This window comes from Ambystoma mexicanum, chromosome 1p (assembly GCF_040938575.1).
Source record: "Ambystoma mexicanum isolate Mex_15411 chromosome 1p, UKY_AmexF1_1, whole genome shotgun sequence".
NCBI classification, from domain to species: Eukaryota; Metazoa; Chordata; class Amphibia; order Caudata; family Ambystomatidae; genus Ambystoma; species Ambystoma mexicanum.
In genome coordinates, this window is record NC_090921.1 from 359,147,629 (window position 1) to 359,163,736 (window position 16,108).

Below are 16,108 nucleotides of genomic sequence, written 5' to 3' on the forward strand. Positions count from 1 at the left end.
AGCGAGGGCAGCCCACAATGCTTTTTCAAACACCAAAATCTTGTGGCAAAACGTAGACACTCAATACATCCTTCCAATTTGTCTTTAAATACCAAATGTGAAGCCATACAGCAGCACAAAGCACATGTGCCATCCATCTGTGCATGCACCAACCTACCCAGCTTTATGACCACATCAAGCGCTCTCTCCTAATGATTTCAAACCAAGGCTCTATTCCAGTGTTTCTGTTCTGCTTGCATTCTTCAAACAAAGGCCTGCCCGCCCCCACCTCACTGCACAATGCCCACTAGGTCCTCACAACCCCCCCGGCCGAAAAACATCCTATCTCTTGGTCCCCGCATGTGGTCGCAAACGGCTCCGACACTCCTCAAACAATCCCCTAGAAGCGCTCCCCGCAATGGCCGGCTCGCCCCCGCATTACTGCAAAAAACACTGCATTACCCGAAACATCACCCCCGCATAAACCTCTTGTTGAACTATACACTCGATCCGCCCGCGACGCAGCCCTGCGAGTAACCCTAAGCCCCGGCGACCGATACCACACATGCGCCTCCCCCCCACCGCGACCCGACCATTCCAACCGTCTTCCCCCCTGCCCCCCTTGCCCCTCATAAACGAGTCTAGATTCTCCCTTGCACCCACCTCTATACGTTTCTTCCAGAACCGACCACCGCTGCTACTGGAACCTCCCGCGATCTCCTCCGCGACTTCTGGTAACGACACGAGCACCTTCCTCCTGTACCCGACGCGGGAACGCCACCAGCACCTCCTGTAATCCTCTCGCCGACCTCCAGCAAACGCGAGCGTACCGTCCTCCCACTCCCCGACGACGATCGAAATGAAACAGAGCTCCAGTGAGGCGGGAAACCGAGGGAGAATGTGTGATTGTTCACACAAGCCCGTGCCTTTATGGGCCGACTTCTCCCCGGTTTCCCGCCCCTCCGCTTTCGCGCTCTTCAGGGGGGCGGGCTCCGTGTGCCTCGCATCCTCCCGCCCCCCTGACCCGTCGACCCTTGTGGAGGGGGGGGTGTTTGGACCGCCCCCACTAAGGGGCGGCGCCCGCCATGCCAGCTTCTCTGGCGCGTTCGCCCGCCAAAACTCACTGCGGCAAAGCCCTAGAACGGCAAAAGCCCACAGTGGCAGATGATATGCCCAGACCTCTATTTCAAAACCTATATTTAGAACTTTTTCCATTAAAACTTTCATTGTAAAATGTACCTCCAAATGCACATTCTTCATCCTCTTCCGCTCACTCCACCTCACACTCCCTCTTTTTCTATTCGTCATACACACGTCTACACTCCTTTTCACCTGTTGCCCTCTCACCCCCACTTCTTGATAACAGCGTCTCACACCCCACGGCTCCTCTACCACTCACACATCTCTCTTCTCTACTAGTATCTCAACTCTCACACGTACTCCCAAATATTCCCTCCACGCTCCATCCATCACAATTGCCCCCTTTGCACTCGCCACTCCCTCCCTTCACACAAGCAAACAAACCCCCAGGAAACACACACACACACAATTCCCGCATCCCCACCCCTTCCTCCCTCGCCTTTCCCTCTGTCCGCTTCTTGAGCCAGCCCGGCCCCTTCTCCCCGCGGCGAGGAGCGGCCTCTAGCGGGCCTGCCCTCCTGGCAGGGAGGAGGGGGCTCGGCAGCTCTGCCAGCGCTGCCTTAATGATTAATCCAAGGTCTGTGCCCAGCGCCAGCAAGAGAGAGGCAGGAAGCGAAACAGAGCAAAACACCTGTGAACCCAGGCGGCCGAGGGAGAGAGGTGTCCCAAAAGCGGGCCGGTGACCGGCCTGACCCCAGCGCCCCAGAGGACAGAGGTGCTGAGCGAGGGACCCTAAACAGCTCTGCGCGTGGAGACGAGATCCCACACCGGACCGAGGCACAGAGTCTGGTCGCAAGGTGAGTGAGGCGGTGATCTTGCCTTGAGGCCGGGGCTAGGCGGCCTGGCCCTATGGTAGAGGGGTCTGGCGCGTGGGCCACGTGACTCTCAAAGACCAGTAGGGCTGGGAAAGAGTCAGCCACATGTCAAGCATGCGCAGTGTTGAACCCGTGACTGACATCTCGGGGACTGCCCGAGGCCAGAGAGTTGGAAACAAAGAGGAGGTCAGTGCCTCTGGAAAGCCTCTGGGAAATGGCTGCCCCAGCCATAACGGCCTTTCAGAGGCCCTGGCCTGTTGCAAAATCTACTTTCCCACCAGAGCAGGAAAAGCATTCAACTTGTATTTATGTTTTTGTTTTAGTTTATTGAAACCAAAACCTTATACAAATTGCATTAAAACAATCACAATAAAACGCCATAACTTCCTCATGCATTAACAAAGCATGTTCCACAGCACAAATAAAATCCCTCAAGTTTTAGGAATGTTAAAAATGATATTGCTGCTATCACCACATACAGTGGGCGAGCTCCCAGAATTCTAAACCAAAATGAAGAATCGTTCAGAAATTCCACATCGTGTAGAAATTCGGAAAATAATGTGCTTTTCTTGGAGGAAGGGACAGAAAATAAAAAGATGTTTTAGCGACTCTACATCATTATTTTATTGCAAAATCTAAATTAACAATTTGCCGCATATTCATAATGCAAAAAAATCTCCCAGGTATGGATGAGGTCAAGTCTTCATTTTGAAAAGTCCCTCGTTATGTGGCTATCCGGACACTGTACCTTGTAAGATGGATGACAAGGTGCCTTGCCTCTTATTTTCAAAGCATATATGCCTTGTCATTGTATAGGAAGGAGCCTCTCACATCGCAAGTGTTACAGCAATCTGCAGCTAACATCCCTTTAGAATCAACAAGGTTTGTTATAAGAAGTTCTATGCTCCCATCCCATTCAATCAAGCCTGCAATACATGTATCTTTCCCATTTGACAACTGTTACTTTTCTGGGGAAAGTTTTCTTTTCAACCTTGAACTGGTTGCCAGTTCTAACATATCTTTGTAGACAGGGCTGGTGAAGCACATACTTCGAAGTAAATTGGGTTGGGGTACGCAGTGTCTGTGCTTCCATAGGCAGACCCCAAACGTTGCCATCCGGCCCGGTTACTTGCTAACGCGCCGCGCCCCCAGAGAATGGCTGGACCTTGAGAGTTCAGAGAGTGCTCTAGCGCCCTGGTTTGGTGGACGAGGTGTAGAGTTTGCAGGGTTTTGATGGCTGTTAAAGTGGAAGCGTGTGTTTGGCTTGTATCGCCATTGCCCGGGCTTAGCGCGCTTAACAAATGAAGGTGGTGTGTGGTGTGAACCGGATTGTTGGGGGTGAGTCTGCACTGCGGAAAGGTTATCCGTATTACCCCGGTACACAAGTACAGTGGTGATCCCTGCACAGCAGCAGCGGGTGGAAATGACAGTGGTTCTGTTATGTTATTGAGGAAACCCCTGCTTTGCAGCAAAAGTTTAACTTGATAGTCCATGTGTATACAATGCACTGATACAGCAGTGATTGACGTGAGCGGGAACGGTCGGGTGCGCTGTTCCACTACTTTTATTTCCTTTTCTTTACAATTGCTCTACTTTTAACGACCATGTTCACCATTCTATACAGAAGATTTCTCCATTCATGTACCTGTGCAAGTGTAAAGTTGCAGTAGGAGACTTAGTTACTAAGACTATTGCAATGCCCCGGCCGCAATACCTTGTCACATGTCGCACTATGCTTCCACCTACCCTCTTCCTTGCTGAGACCACAGTTCCACTACTTTTTTAGTACACTTCTACCACTGTGATACAGTCGTTTAATCTGCACTGCATCAGGTGTTGGACCTGGTTTTCCTAGTGTTGGGCAAGCCAGGGATCTCTGGGATAGGGCCGGGGCCGAGCCTGGGAGTACGCGGGCCGAGTCCAAGCTGCGTGGTGGCTGGATCGGGATGGGGGAGGGTCTTTACTACCAATAAGTGGATGATGGCGCTTGGGGGGAAGAGCTGCTTTGGGGATAGCAGATGGATGGGGCAGAGAACAAGGGGGTGGTACTAGCTTGAGGGAGCAGCGCTGCTAGTTTGGGGATGGCAGGGGGCAGGGAAAAGATGGTGATGGCGCTTGGGAGGATGGGACCGTGCTCCTGTTTTCAGGATGTAAGGGCGTGGAGTAAAGAGGAAGGCGGCACTGGGGGGCATGAAAAGTGTGGGTATTTCTTGGAAGGGTGGCGAGAGTGGGAGACGATGAAGGGAACAAGCGCTGTAAGAACAAGGAAGGCACTTGGTTAAAGTCGCAGCCAGCCGCTACAGCATGCTGACAGGAAATGCTCCAGTCGCATTCCCTCCAATCAAGTGGCTGGGGCGGGACACAAAGTCAGGTGGCCCCCACATGAAGTCAGGCACCTGGCTCCTGTAAGCAATTTATTTTTAAATGTCTGTGTTACGGGTGAGCAGGTTTGTTTGTTTGTTTATTTTATTTGTATGGCGCTCCAATCCCGGAGGTAGAAGGGCGCTTAAGAATATGGTTACAGTGTGCATACTTCGTACAGGTTTATAATATATACATATATATACAGTGGTTAATAAACAGAACATATGCAGTGCGTACAATATACAATTTTCAGAATAAATACAGTGTTTAAGCCAGTATCCGCACAGGACTAGAGATAGTGGTGTTATTCTTTGTTTAGCAGCCATCTGATGACCTGCTTCCTAAAGATCTGGAAGGATTCGACAGTTTTGATGTTAAGCGGTAGGGAGTTCCAGAGTTGGGGGGCCAGCACTGTGAAGCTTATCCCTCCCGCTCTTTTTAAGTGGAACCTGGGCACTAGTAGGCAAAGAGTGTTGGAGGATCTGGTGAGTCTGGTGGCAGGTTTCAGGGTGAGTTTATTAGCTAGATAAGGTGGTGCTAGGTGATTGAGGGCTTTGTACGTGAGGCAAATGATTTTTAGCGTATGGAGAGCCAATTGCAGGCTTTCCTAGTGGCAGAGATATGCTCTTGTCTGGGAATGTTGAGGGCTGCGCGTAAGGCGTTATTTTGTATTACCTGCAATCTATTGAGTACGGATTGATTAGCACCTAGGTACAGGCTGTTACAGTAATCCAGTTTGGATTGTATTAGGGCCCTGGCAAGGGTGAGGCAGCTGTTGGGTGATAGGAAGGGTCTGCTGGCCCTAATGAGCTTGCCGGTATAGGCAGCGGCTGAGGCGATCATATTGGTGTGTTTGCAGAGGTTGGAGTTGGCATCTAGATAGAAACCCAGGGTTTTTACGCTTTTGGCTATGGAAATGGGATGACCATCGATAGTGATGTTATTATAGCAAGGGTCAAGTTTAGTTAGAGTGTTGGGGGAGCCGACAATTAGGAGCTCTGTTTTCTCATCATTCAGGCAGAGACCATGGGAGGCCATCCATGCCTGAATGATGGAGAATATATTGTTGATCCGGGCGGAGTCTTCTTGGTAATTACCAGAGATAGTGAGGAGTATCTGGGTGTCATCTGCGTAGTTAGTGTAGGTGACACCCAGATGATCCAGTTGGTCAAATAGAGGCTTTGTAAATATGTTATACAAAGTGGGGGATACACAGGAACCTTGTGGGACCCCGCATGTGATGGGGGTGGGATCTGCTGCAGCTGTGGTGAAAAAGACTCGTATGGTTCTGTTAGCCAGGAAGGATTGTATCCATGTGATAGTGGGGGCTCGTGGTCTGCCCCTGCTTTGGGCAGACACCGACCCAAGAAGAGAGTCGGGCCGGAGCCCTAGTTTAGGCTTAGACTGACCCAGGCCGCAACAAGCTCGCCCAACTCTTTCCATGGGTCAATACGAAACGGACACACAGGAAATGACACCACATGGAAAATAGCTGCAGGCACAGCTACCCACCCGTACCTGCAATCATGCGCATCTTGAAGACACATTGTGCAACATCTCTGTCATTAGAATGCAGCTAAGTCTCTCTGGACACATAACCAGTCTCCTCGACTTACATAGTCTCCCTACAGTCTTCACAGCACCCATCCATAGGCCAGCTCAACATGGGTCGCTAGCAGGAACTTGACCACCACTGACGTAAGTCCCATTCCCCGGACTTCAGTCCCCCAAGGGCGTTCACCTACAGTGCTTTGAGGCCATACCAATGGAAATAGGTGCTATACAAGGTAAGGTGAATGAGGAGATGAGGGATAATGGGGTTTGCACAGGCTCACATCATTTGATTGAGTGGAAAAGCGATGATAATTCAGGCTTCACAGTCTGCAACAAACCCAAAGCCTGGACTGGAGCGCTGCCAGAAAGAGTTGTTTTTACTACTTTGGTTGGAAGCCAAGTTTCGTTGTGGAATAGAAGCCCTTGAAAGTGCACAGCTCGGTCAGCACAGCGCTCTGATGTATTCGTTTCTTTTGGGCATATGTGGAGCGCCAGATGCCTCCCACCCTCTGATAATGGGGAAAGTGAGAGGCAGAGACTGTTTTGGTTAAGAGAGACCACATTACCCCATATCCAAAGGTCGCCATTTTTACAGTCGGGCGTCCAGTTTAAAAACACGTATTTCAGCCCAAATTGTTCAATGGAAGTTGATCAAAATTACAACTCCCAAAATGCATTTGCTTGTTAAAATAAAGCACAGGGTTGGAAAGGCGTTGTCTGGTGATATGTTGTCAAATTGTTTTATCCTGCAAAGGTTGTTGATGGCTCTCTCGGACGTCGGTGGTAAATAAATTTGGGGGCGGTCCTTTCTTTTCTTTTAAACCCTGTAACCCTTTACTTGACAATCGGAAACAGTACTCAAAGACAGTGCAGTATTAGTTCTAGGCAGTGCGGTCTGAAAAGCGAGAGTTCCTGGAGCAGGAGGGGGCGAGAGAGTCACAACAAAGGAACAGTGTGCAGTGAGGCTCTCTGAGGAGGTATCCGTGGAAACAGGTGAATAATTCAGACAGGTGATGGGGGCCTCTGGCACTGGCAGCTGGTCCCAGAGCATAGCGGGTTAATGCACCTAATGCCCAGGCTCAGAAAGCAGAGCAGACTCAACCCTTCTCTCGCCAATGTTCAGTTAGCTAATAATCCCAAGCTGAGGGGCAGGTATGGTCCCTGGGGCCCTTCTGTTATTACCCTTCCTGGTCCCAGCCTTGCTGGGTTGTTGCCCAAAGACTACTGACACACTGTGATTAGTTGGCAATAAAAGGCTGTGGTTTTTATTGCACAGTTACATATATCACAATAAAGACATCCTGTTCATAAAATATGCATGAAGAGCATAAACAGTCCTTTTGGGCACGAGGGCCATTGGATGTTCCCCTGGCCCATGCCCCTGGCCCATGCCCCTGGCCCATGCCCGTGGCCCATGCCCTGGCCCATGCCCCTGGCCCATGCCCCTGGCCCATGCCCCTGGCCCATGCCGCTGGCCCATGCCCCTGGCCCATGCCGCCGTCTTATCCCACGACTGTGAGACAACGTCATTGTCCTGTTCTTTTTGTGTCTGTCTCTTGTTTCTTCTTCTTCTTTTCTGGGTGTGGGGGTTGGGTGAAAAAGAGGAGTCTTTTGCGTTGCCAGAAAGGCTCCTTTGCACTCCGTGTGGAGAGCTCTGCGAACTGGATACCCTTGCTCGCAGGGTCTCCTCTTGTTCGCTTTCTGTGGCCTCAGGCCATTACTTTGGTGGCGGGCTTGTAGCCCTGCTGCCGGCTGGCGCCGACAAATTCTACATATGTCGTCCCCTGGAGCCCCCCACTTCCTTTCCTTTCTTGTTCTTGGCTTTTTGGCGCCCTGGTGCGACTTCCTAGCCAGTGGTCGAAGTGAACGAAAAGAAGTAGTGGAACTATGTTCCCTGCTGGTCTGCGCCCACTCCCCACAAACCCCATCATCACGTCCCCTCCCACACACAATACACACCACCAAACACGTGCACCTGCTGTTTAAGGGAACGTTCAGTGCAGTGCACTGAAAGGGCAAGTTTCAACTTCTTCCTACACTTTTATTTTAAAACGAAACCATTCCGGAACGGCTTCTTTTCAAAATGAAAGTATAGGAGCTGTAAAAGGTAATTTAAAAAAGTAAAGGAGCACCGTTCCCGACCGCTCCCTCTCACTTCGACCACTGTTCCTAGCTTGCCCTTTTGGATCACCAACTGTGTGTCTCTTTGTAGCATGGCTGCAGAGGAAGGGAGGGAGAAGGTAAGACAGTGGGAAGCTTGGGGTGAGGGGTGACAGGTGCTTTTTGGGTTATGCACATGTGTGCTTTTGCTATTATGGTACAGTTCTAAACGCTGTATATGCCTAGCGGTTATGCCCGCGCACCCTTTAGCTCCATATGCCCTATTACATGGTACTGGCCCATAAGATCTGTCATCAGCCCTTGGCGACTGCTAGTTTTTTTGTTCTACATGAAACTGTGCTAAGAATAGTAAAGATAATATGTTTGGTTACACCGGGCCTTCTCCACTTTAGAGTACGGCATTAAACAGGTTATTGTCAATAGCCACAATAACATCATGATGATCATTGTTATTAATACTATTATTATTACTCTTACTACTAATCGGTTGAATTCTGTGCTCCCGGATTTGTAGTGACGTGGTGTTACAGGAAGATGAACGGGCGACTGAAGCTGTAGCCTCGTCGCCAGGCAACTTGCAAAAGACCCAACAGGTTCTTTGCCAATCCATTGGATGCAATTCCTAATGGACCCCTTTCCGGGTGATTTGTAAATATCTTGTAAATATATGCAAGTATTGAGGCGATAGGACCCTCGGTGGCGGGCCGACCGTGTAGGTAACGCCCTGCCACCCAAGTTAAGGTAGGGGGCACACGTGCACGGCCTTGCCAACTCCAGGAAGTGTGAAGACTCAAGCTACTGAGCCTGTCCTACATTCCCTAGGGCAGGGCCTAGTTGTTGATGCTTGGGAGCTGAGCATCATTGCCGGTTCCTAGAGGCCTTGTTTTCAACAGCGTCGACAACTAGGCCCTGAATTCCGAGCAGTGCCCTTGGAGTGGGGGTTAGGCTTCACTTCCTGGGAAAGAGGGCTACACCATGCCACTTCAAGAAACCGAAACATAAAAGAATATGATTGAGCACAAGCTTGTAGGACTGGGGAACTAAGCATAAGCCCAATAAGGTGGTTTTCTAGCCCCTCGATTGTAGCAATAGAACTGCTTGAATGCATGCTAATTCACCCTCCTATAATTGTACACTGTAATCACGTAAACTTTAAATGTGGAGTCTTATTAGGCGGGTGCTAAATTAACCACGCCATTTGTGCTCATTTGGACGCCATCTTTTTGAAACCTTTAAAGTTGCCTTTTGGCGGAGAGAGGTCACAATTGATTGGCTTGTACTACGTTGGAAGACTATGATATGATATGGCATTTATAACGCACCTATACACAAGTGTTTCAAGGCGCGACGAGGCAAGGGATGGGAAACAGAGGAAAGACAGACAACGATCCTACTAGGCCAGGTGGCAAGGAGATCGCGCAAGTGCAGGGGAGAGGGGAAGGGGAAAATGTGGGCAGAAGGGGAGGGGGCAGTGCAGTACATAGGATAACAGTAAAATAAATAAAGCAATACAAAAAAGCCAGCTGGTGGCATAAACTATAATGTGGTTTATGCTTTTCGGTTCCTAAATTCTAGATTTAAAAAAACGGTTTCACTTGACGTGCCAATCAGTGTACTACTGTTAACCTACTACAGCCAAACACATATTCTTTAAGTAAATACACTCTTTTGTTTACTGAATGTCTGTAAAACAGTAAAGTCCCTCGATTTGGGGGCTTGGGGAGACCCATGCCAACATAGCCCACTGAATTGGAGAGCTGCTAATCCACTTCTGTTGTATTCATTGTATTCATGGGCTTGCAGCCCTTGGATTATAAAGGTGAGATCCAGAACTACAAGTCTCAGAATGTAACTTAAAACACAAGACAAGATTACCTGGGGATGGACTAACATCTTTGGAATGGGATGGAATGGTACGGTTCACATGTTTGAGCTGATACTACCCGGGATCGATGATTAATCTAGGCTTATGCCTTACATGATCAGGGGGTGTTACTGCAACAGAAATGACATTTCAGCATGCCTGACGTGACCAGCTTTGGCACTCTTTGAACCTTTTGAAGAATAGTTTTCATTTTCACTCTTGCGGAGGTGCAGGCATTGTAAGTGTTGCATAGACAGTAACATCATCGATGTACCTCCAAAACTACTGTAATGATGGTATCCCCGCCGCAGCAGCAGTGGTGAAATGTCTAGCTTCCGAGCAAGTTTTACATTTTAAGGATCGGCTACCTTTGGCACTTTATCAGTAGCTTAAGAATAACCCATCCCTCACGCCCACAATGCCAGCCTTGGACCACCTTTGACATTTTTACAATGGGCACTGTTTTAATGCGTTTCAAGGCTCAGAATCATTCTGCCACAGTTTCTACGTTTCTATGTTCTTCAAACATTCAGCAACCAGGCAGTACTTGTGCGCCTTTCAGCCGTTCTGTTTTCATGGTCAGACACCAAATTCATTCCCTTCCAAGTTTGACCTTTAGCTGCACCCTAACATCACTTGGATGTGATCGACCTGTTTCACTGTTCCCTTGCACAACTGTCAATCAGAGATCCTAATAAAGTGGGACACCCTGGCCCTGCGATAGGACTCGTAGGAGGTCATGTACAGAGCAATGAAGATCTGTGTGAAATGGGCCGTGCTCTTTCAGGTGGGATGTAACGTGACGCCTGTTGTGTTGGGGTATTAGTGGGAGGGGGCAACTCTAAGGGCAGCACGCCCACTTCACGCATACAACCAAAAACACGCACACGTTTTTTGATGCTGCATTCCCCTTTATGTTCTCTCTTGCTTGTCATCAGACGTTTGTGTGCTTTAGTGCATGGCTGCAGCATGGGCAGAGAAGCATGGGCTTATATGTTATCTTGCATTTGTATAGCGTCTACTGCCATAGTTTAAGGCATCAAAGTGTTTTTCTCTACAGAGGAGCAATGGAGGCATATAGAAGAGCAAAATAGTTCAGGGAGGTCATTTGGGGGTCGCAGCCACAACCCCCTGTGTACTCCCTTGCTACCTCTGTAAACATTTTAAAAAATAAAAACAATTTATTTTGTTTTTCTGTTTTAAACCTAAGCTCCTGGAGTAGCAGGGGTGTCCACTGCCCCTGTAGTGCGGGGGCCCTGACAAACCAGGTCTAGGGGTGCTCCAGCACAGTCTTCACCCATCAGGGTGAAGGCTTGGCCAGGACTTGCAGCTGGAGAAGGAAGCACACAGTAGGGGTTGGAGCTGACCATGACATGTGGTACGTGTCACAAGCCACATTCAGCTCCAACCCCTTCTCCGGCTTCCTCGCAGCTCATACACAGGAACCATGAAGGTCTCCCAGCTTCCTGGTGCCTGTTTGTGAGCAGCACAGAGAAATCGAGTGTGGCCTGGAGTGACGGCCCACAGACCAAAGCTGGAAAAACAGGTAAGAAGGCTTTAAAAAATAATAATTGATGTGTATTTTGCATGTGTGAAGTGAGTGTCAGATGTATGTATGTGCTATGGGTCAGTGAGTGGTGGGTGATTAAGACAAAATGTGATAGTGTGTTTGAATGTTCTGGGTGGGTGTCCCTGTGTGGAGAATGCAGTGCAAGTGAATGGTGGGTGGGTGGGGGGGAGGGGTGTGTGTGTGTGTGTGTGTGTGTGTGTGTGTGTGTGTGTGTGTGTTTTTGTGTGTAAGGCCCTTGGAGACTGGGGATCAGTAGAGCATATTTTACACATCCTTTATTGAATGTACATGTTACTGGCATTTTTGGGCAAAGTCAAGTTCATGTGTCATTACCTGGCTAGAATGGCATTTTACTACAGCCAGTCTAGCCATTGCTTACTGTGGCATGACACTTATTACTCTGCATCTTTAATAAAGGAAGCATGATAAGTAGTATTACCTCGCTAGACGTTTTGGTATAGCGGCCGGTATATTTCTTACTGTAGCATGACTTTTTATTAACTGGCCATATATGGTCAAGCAAGGATGGTAAGTGTTCTTATTGGTCTAGACTGGCTTACATTGGAACCAGTTTGGACATGTTTTCGTATTGTGACATGTCACTTTTAATGGCCAAACCAACCGGAATATTTTCTTATATAGGTGTACTGGCATATATTGCCAGAGCCAGCTTTGTGTCTAGTATCAGTAATTATACTATAAAAACATCACAAAGCGAACATGAGTATGTTCTCATATGGGAACACTGGCATATGTTGGTGGGGCCAGCATGAAAATATTTATTGTAGTGGCATATATTGCAGGGACCGGCATAACAATGCATTTGGAAATGTATTTGTGCACTTTTGGTGACTTGCATCTATTGTACTATTTTTCCATGAGTTGCTTTACACCCTTCAAAACCGATTCCAAACTGTCTGGTCTTCTACCAAAACTTTCATGGAAAGTGTGCAGTATAATGCACCATTTTAACCCATTATTCAAAATCTTCTCTCATGGTAGGGAGAAGAATCTCTTGTGCCTCCAACCCTAACCCGTTTTCGTTAGTTCGGGTCCCCTATCTATGCTCGGTCGCAATCGCATATTGTGGCAAATATTTGCAACCTCCAATAAAACAACTCACCAACCACCGCTGGTGGCTGGTATATTTTGGTAGGCACCACTCCCTTCTTTCTAGGCCAGGTGAAACATTTAAGCTTTGATTAAAAAACATTGGGCCTCATTACACGGATGGCGGAGAACCATGGCGCTATTAGCGCCATGGTTCATGCCAGTAAAATACCAGCACCGCCTTGGCGGAAAGGGGAATTACCGCCCCATTCCAAGGTTGGCAGGGCGGTAATTCCCCCTTCCACCATTGCCCTTCCCCATTCCCATTTTCGCCCCATAGGGCTCAATGGGAATGGGGAAGGCGGTAATTACGGTACCGCAAATTGCGGTACCGTAATTAGCTCCCTGGGTCCCTTTGCGGGTTGGTTTTTAACGCCTGCAAAAAGCAGGCGTTAAATCCCCCAACCCGCAAAGGGACCTCGTAGTAAGGCAGTAAGGATTTACCGGCACCGGTATTTTACCGGTACCGGTAAATCCTTACCGCCATCCGTGTAATGAGGCCCATTGACTTCTTTCACTTGGAGTAGTGCATGCCCCTGCAGCAGCATAATCATCATGGACATTGTGCACACGTGGTGTTCTGGGCCGGCCCAGGGTGTGGTGTGCCCTGTGCTTTGTTAAGGAGCTCACAGGAGGGCCTCCAAATGTTGTTCTACTCAACTGATTGGGCTCTGCTCACCTTGAACGCATTAAAGTGTGATGTGAATGGTTGATAGGGGCCACAGAGTCGACCATGACCCTGCTCTGGTGCAACACTGTTTAAGAAATAAGTCGTTGGACATGGGGTCTCAGAAGTGAGAGAGCCATGAGTGGCCCACCCTCCCGACTCAAACTCCTTCTTGGAAATGGCTTCGTGGAAGATTCATTCATGGGACGGTCCTGGGGGGTTGGGGTGGTCATTGAATAAAGCACCTTGCACACAGAGCTCTGAAAATCGTAGATCCATTGAGCCCCATTTTTGAGGGTAGTGCAGTCTCACCCCTTCGCCACACCTCACCCTGTTAACAGGGACAACATGTGGTTGCTTGTCACATAACTTAAAGATAAATGCACACAGAGACAGATGGCATCAGCTTACACCCGCACAATAGCTTTCTTCTATCGTAGTGGTAGCTGACCCATGGATACATTTATAACCAGGGAATTTTGTTGATACTAAATACTGGTCAATAATTTAATTGTGAGGCACAGCTCGTGCAGAATTTGGCTCCTGGATAAACAGACAGAGCACACCTCCCCAGGTCAGTGCTTTTTTGGCTTATTTAACACATCAATGCCACAGATAACAAGTACTTTTGTGTCCATTGATCTATAGATGTTTCATACACTAGATGTAGCCTGCGTTACAGATTTTGGTTACCCTGTTACAAATACTGTATTATGTATGTTTTACATATAGGCTCCACGTCGAATTTGGGAAATGACATTCCTCAAATGTGTGATCGTGGACAAATCTCATCTCCCTCTGTGCTTCGGTTCTTATATCTATCTATATCTGGCTGAAATGAGAGCTCCTGGAAACGCAGGTGTAACACGCATCTGAAATCATGTGCCATCACTTCCCCTGATGTCACTTGGGGTGGGGAAACATGACATCACTTTCTGTGATGTCATTGCAGGTCAAGGGTCATGTGATGTCACGTCCACTATCCCTAGCATTTTAGTGAAATGACATCCCTGAAAGACTTTTCTTTGGTGGCAAGGAGGCAGGGCTGTGTAATTGCCGGTAGGGGTGAGGCAGTGAAGCGGGAAGGGATGAATGTTACACATGTAACGTCCCACTGAGAGCCCATCTCTTGCACAGTTTACCCTCACACGTGTATAAAACCAATTCAACACTGTTAAACTTACCACCAGATAGTGAAGTTCCTTCTGACCCAGGTGATGCAAAAAGTTTCACTACTTGACTCCTTCACGTTGCCTACTTCTGAACGCTTCTCAGTGTTGTTTACAGTTTTGTTAAATTCTCCACACTCCACAATAAGCCGCACCTGATTACACTAAGATATATGCACTGAAAAAAAGAATGACGTTTTATGCATCTCATTCAAAATGCCCAAGTTGAGTGCTTTATCTAAACAAAGTATGGTAAAAGGGTTTGTCCATCTCTGGTTGGAGGCTATCTCCCAAAAAGCACCACAGCAACGTTTGTACATGTACTGTCTGCAATCAAACCAAGTGCCTTGTGGGAACACAATTTCCAGACTGCTCTACGGGATCTAACCAATGGTGAATGAGTGCTAATCAAGTACTGATAAGAAAACATGATCAGCTTTTCCCCCAGCCCTACCAGCCGCTCAGTGATAAGGGCCTGTTAGAAAAACCTCTAGAGTTGCCTATGAGCCAACGGCATGCAACTGACTGCAGTGAACCCCATTAGACACACCGGCCACTCACTGAATCTCACATTTTCTATCTAAGCAATTTATTCTCAGTTTCACAACCCCTCCCCTACAGTCCTTATTGCCTGCCCATAACATCTGGTTCTGGTTCTCCTTCTCCCCTCCTCTTTGCCTCTTACCACCACCTGCCTAATGCTCACTTTACCTTCTTCCCAGCTGTTGACTCCAACTCTACTGTATATCACTTTTTACCCTCCTCCATCTCGTTCTTCAGTCGTGTTCTCACACTGAGCCACCTTCTGCGAGCTAGCGCGAAGCAAGCTTGTGAACTGATGTGCGGAAAGCACTCTGGATGCTTTTCAAACCAAGTCCTGGAAAACACATCTTTCCTACTCTGTATCTTATCTGTCTCCCTGCTGTGAAAAATCTCCGTCGTGGATTGTGCTGTATTTTGAACCTACCATAAAGAGTGTCTTGAGTGGGACTGCCTGCTCTGTTGACTGAAGCCATTGGCAGCCTTAACATTCCTTAAGGTCATGGTGTAACACTGCAAAGCTATTTTTAGTTTTGGCTTTGAGGTGGCCCTTTAGCACCACCTATAAGCCGAAACAAATACATTGGAGTACAGCTAGGGAGAAACGGCATTGAGGATGGACACAATGTGTGTAGCTGTTGTTTTGCTGTTTATCCTCCCACTGACTGTCCATGGACATGTCACAAGTAGAAGTAAAAGAGGAGAGAAGAGGAAGAAAGCCCAGCAGCCTCTGCTGCTCTGGGCACTTTTGAAATGTTCTTAGGGTTAAGAATGCCCATTTGTATTTGTATTTTATTTTATATAGTGCCTTACGTCAAAGCGCTGTACATAGAATTGAAAACAGTACAAAACGTGAAGTCAGTATTTAAAACACAGAGTATTTCAAAATTGCAATAAGGCAACGTTAACCAGATGAAAGAAAGTGAGATCATAGAGAAACCTGAAAAGAGGAGTAAACAGTAATAGATCGAAGAGAGAGAGAAAGAGTATTCCAATTTAAAGGTGCAAGAAGGTAGACCGGAAGCGAGGGGAGGAGAAGGAACTGCAAGACGGAAATGAGAAGTAGACCTAAGAGGACGCAAAGGAAGATAGAAAGAGACAAGTGAAGAAAGATAGGGAGGGGCAAGACCATACAGTGCTTTAAACACCAAACATAAAAAATGTAACTTTAGACATTTATGAAAAGAAAGCCATCCAAGTTGAGCCAGAGAGGAA

At 48.0% G+C, this 16,108-nt stretch overlaps 1 protein-coding gene across 1 annotated transcript in view; it reads left to right on the top strand.

The window, feature by feature from the left end:
* Positions 1-1,574: 1,574 nt before the first annotated feature.
* LOC138570157 (occludin-like) overlaps positions 1,575-16,108 on the top strand; it is a 349,343-nt gene continuing 334,809 nt past the window's right edge. The window contains exon 1 of the mRNA XM_069648824.1: positions 1,575-1,916. The gene's annotated coding sequence lies outside the window, so the exon portion shown is untranslated. The remainder of the gene's footprint in view (positions 1,917-16,108) is intronic.